Genomic DNA, 4,648 nt, shown 5'->3' with positions numbered 1-4,648 from the left:
AAATATGTGCATGAAATCTAGCGGACTTGGTCTTATCTCTTCACTCCACCATAGAACCAGCGAGCCACCATCTTTTCACACAAAGCTAGATAGGTAAGGAAATGTCCACCAGGTTTCACGCACAGACTGACGATTGCGGATGGGATTTTACCATAAGAGTAAAGAGATATAGAGTGAAGGCGAATTGTAAATTGCGCGATGTCAATCATACAAGGTCTGGCCCAACTGACTTATTGGTATTACACAGTTGAATGTGGAAGGTGGTGTTCGTATTTCACCTAAGAGTTCATCTTTTTACACGAAACAGCTGTTGCCTGTGATGTCACGTCTGCTGTTCACAGTATGAAATGTTGTGCTGACGTAACGTCGTCATTCGCTTGCGCAGCAATGTTTACAACATTTCTGCTTCTAATACCAGCAAGCTGCCTGCTGCTACAGACCTTGTATGATTGACATCGGATAATGCGGCCTTCCTTTTTTCGACCAGCTCTACAGGGGGCTTATCAAAGGTTTTTTTAACTAGCATTTTCAAGCCGGTTAGAAGCCAATCAAGAATAACGCAGTAATATTGCATATTTACAAATACAATATTTCTTAGTCTCTTTGACCTGATTGAATTCTATTCGATTCATTGAGTAAATTGCGATAGTTGAATGTAATGCAAACAATTCGAAGATTTTATGTTTGCGTTGAATAAGTGTAAGTAAACATTTTATATGAATAATATTGTTCACTGTGCTATTAGCAAATCAACTAATGAGGGTCATAAAATATTCTGTTGACATTTATAAAAAGTTGAAATTTTTCTAAGAAATCTTGAAACATAACTAGGGTATGTGTACCAGTTTTAGGCCATAGTGGTCGTCGAATTGACCTTATCTTAAATTTCACATTTTAAAATTCTTTCTAAATTTGTGTTGATTCAAGGTAAGAACATATTTTTTGGCAGAAATCTACACAAATGAAGCCATTAATTTTTTTTTTCAAATATGGCCCTGGGGCCAAAAACTAGACCACTAGTGCCAATACTGGTACACTTATCCTATGTAAAATAGATTCAAATGATTACTTTCGTTTGTAAATAGTGCTTATTGTTGCTAGAAAATATAGCCGTTCCCTTCCTTTTCCTTTTCGATCAATCTTTCCACGTTTTTAGTGCAAAATAATTGGAGTAGATCTTTTGCTCAACACATTTTGAATTGGCCGCAGCTGAGAAGCATATGGAGCATTGACTCCTTGGGTATTACAGGTACCGATGACCACTCGGTTTGATTTATCGTTTTGCTTGCGAAATTCTTGCGAATGGGACGGTGGTCAGTTCAAAACACTGCATAATTTCCGCATAAACCGGGACACTTGTTGCAAAATGATGCTGCTTCTCTTTGAACTTCAGAATTTATGCAGTTAACTCCTAATTTGCGGGGTCGTATTTTTCCTCCTACGAATCCAAAATGAAATCAAAGTTGATGCAATTGGCTCCAAACATTTAAAAAAAGCTTAACGAAAAAAAAAATGGTGCTTGCATTTTTCTTCTAAGCAAACAAAAATATTTAAGATTAGAAGAAGTATTGGCGTGGAGTTTTCCCACTTTTAAAAGCACGAGTGTTTTTATATCGTTCCAATAATTGGTGAAAATACTTAAAAATGTGATAAATCAAACAATTTTATAAATTCATTGCCTAGGGTGGCGGTCTTAACCCGTCTTCCCCTACGGTTGGACTCTCTTCGTCACTGATGAAGGATGTATGGAAAAGATGATATTTGTACCGTGACAATTTATTTTTGGTTTTCGACAAACGTCACTGACCAAACTGACTGTTGGGTTCCACGGCAAATGACGAATCGGAAAAACCCGACCTTCTCCGATTTGCATAAAACTTTCTGGGCAATCATTCACAGGTTTTATCGGCCATTTTGGACCTTATTTTTTTTTCAAAATGGCGTCATTGACATTTTTAAATAAATTGTAGCACGAAAACGCACGAAATGACGTCTGAGACAAAGTTGTAGAGAAAAATTAAGTCTTTCTGGAAAAAATACACGATATTTTTGTAAGAAATTTGGAGAGAAAACTCATAAAAGATTTGTTTAAAACTCAAATATCTCAAAAAATATATCTAAAATATTTATAAAAGAAAAGCTCATGACAAATTAAAACTTTTGAAATATTTTTAACTATGGAATCAAGAAAATTTACAAACAGCATAGAACATGATCTTTTGGTAATATTATAGAATTTTTTGCTAGTACGAAGTATTCGAATTCGGGTTTCTGTGCAAAAATTACATAAAAAAGCTTGATAACAAGACGTTTAAATAATGTGGATGTTTTACGATTGTTGTCTATTTTTATGTATCTGTTGTTTTAAAAGTTTCAAAAGATTGCATTTTTTTATGAGCTTTTCTTCTGTTTTTGTTTACTTTTTGAGATATAAGAGGTTTTCAAACTGTTTTTGGAATTTATCTCAAAGTTAGTTTAAAAAAAAATAACCGTGTATATTTTCCCAGAAATACTGTACTATTCTCAACAACAATGACCTCATTTCGATCAGAAGAGACATTTTCGTCCTACAATTATTTGAAATTGTCAAATACGTCACTCAAAATGGCAGGTTTTTTGCAAAAACGAGAATGATAGCCCATAGCAAACAATTATGCAAATATGCGACGCAAAATGAATAAAAAGTTCACTCAGTAGAGTTAAGAACCTAATTTAGAATTTGAATTTAGATTGTGAACTGTGGGTCAAAATGGATGATTTGCTAATGATCTAAAGTGTTTTTTTTTGTTATTGTTAGCACGGTACTGTTATGCAAATAGCGACAACAAAGCTGAAAAGAAGTGATTTAAAGCTATAAACTGCCTTAACTAGTTTGGACACTGTTCAAAATTTGAAAAAAAAATCAATCCTTCCACTTTTTGCTAAAGGCAGAATAATGCCACAAAAATAAAAAAAAAACTGTCCGAGCTCGTCATCGAACAGAGTTCAATAGTTGGGGCTGCTATTTCGATCTGGAGCAGCATCGCAACAATAAACCGAGACAAGCCTTAGGCATCGATTTCTGGTTTTTCCTCTGAAACGGCGGAACTATGAGCAAATGTGCGATAGAATTGAGGTTGGGGTGTGGTGGAGGAACCGGTAATCCTAAGAGCTTCTGACTTCTAACCTTCTGTCATAAATCGGTTGGGAAAAAGGAAGCTCATTGTGCATGTCAGGCTGGCGGGTGCGAGATAGAATTTTTGCTTGATTCCTGTGCTGAAAATAGGAATGCCCTTCAGCTATCGGCTTTCTGCCGTTCTGATAATGTTTTTCCTTTGAGGTTGTTATCTGTTTCACATTTTATTTTTGGCCTTTGCTCGTGTGGAGGACATTGGATCGATATATTGTTGCTGATTCTGCTCGAGTCAGATGATTTTGATGGACATTTTTTCCACTTTTCCAGGATCAAGTGGACGAAAGGAGATTTGCATTAGAGTTACGATCTAGATTGGTTTGAGATTAGATTGCTAAGATTTTGTGCTAGCAAAGTTCAATCTGGGAAGGATTTGAAAATGTGTTTAAAGTTCCACAATGGAAAGCGCTCTCTCTCTCTCTATCCTGGAAGCCTGGAACAGTCTATGTGTGGCCAAAATTGAAAACGTGATTAATCCTTCTTTTCACTGCCGGTGAATTCTTCTACCTAACAGGAAATTCAAACATTGTACGAGGAGAGCATATAAAAAAATCCATCTTTTGCAAGTCACCACGATGTTGCTCACTGTGGAGCAGGACTGCATGCCCTCTAACCCTTTTTAGTTAGTTTTGCATTGCTCTTTCTGTGTTGTTCATTCAAAATGGCGATATAGCAGTTCCGTTAGCAAGAGCCGTCGAAAAAGGGAAATATTTTATTCATAAACACGAAAGAGTGGATTTCGCGCTCTTCCCACCAGCCAGTGAGCGTCGGTCGGTCGGTCGGTGGGCTTTCGAAGGACCAGAACTGCAACACTAGGTCAAATATCATGGACCAGAATGGTGGAATGTTGAGCGATAAACCTAGAACTCAGGCCTGACGAGAAAAAGAGTGGATTGGCAAGATAGAAATAACAATTTCCATTCAGAATTTGTAATCTCTAGTCTCTAAGGTACCACAGCTCCAACAGCAGGTATACATTTGTTCACGAAAATGGTGCGGATATCGTTTGGAACAAGCAATCGAAAAGTGTGCGTTACCGTAGAATTGCTGTGGTTCATTTGGTGTTTTTACGAATTGAACTCATAGCATGTGTTAGAAAATTTTAATTAGTTTTTGGTAAAACATAGGTTGTTGTAACGAAATTATACAAGGTTAAAATACATTTCCCAAAATTAAATTTAACAGATGACTCGGCGGTGGTAGAGTATATAACAAATATTAGTAAGATTGGTGATAATGGGAGCGGGTTACCCAAGTAACCACCAAGCACGCTAACTACCCGTTAATCGCCCTTTTTGCGATATAAGGTCAATATAGGGTTTTCTAACTTTATTATCAGTCGTATATCAGCCTTATATTGCAAACAAGGCGATTAGCGGGCTTGTTGGTAACTTGGGTATTTCGCAGCCAATGTTTGAGAACCAGGATTTTATTGTTTCATGAGATTTATTTTTGCTTTTGTATAAATGCTACTCG

Source organism: Ochlerotatus camptorhynchus, unplaced genomic scaffold (assembly GCF_037179485.1).
Source record: "Ochlerotatus camptorhynchus isolate MF236.1 unplaced genomic scaffold, CSIRO-AGI_Acam_v1.1 ptg000176l, whole genome shotgun sequence".
NCBI lineage: Eukaryota > Metazoa > Arthropoda > Insecta > Diptera > Culicidae > Ochlerotatus > Ochlerotatus camptorhynchus.
Note: the sequence above shows the minus strand (reverse complement) of the source record.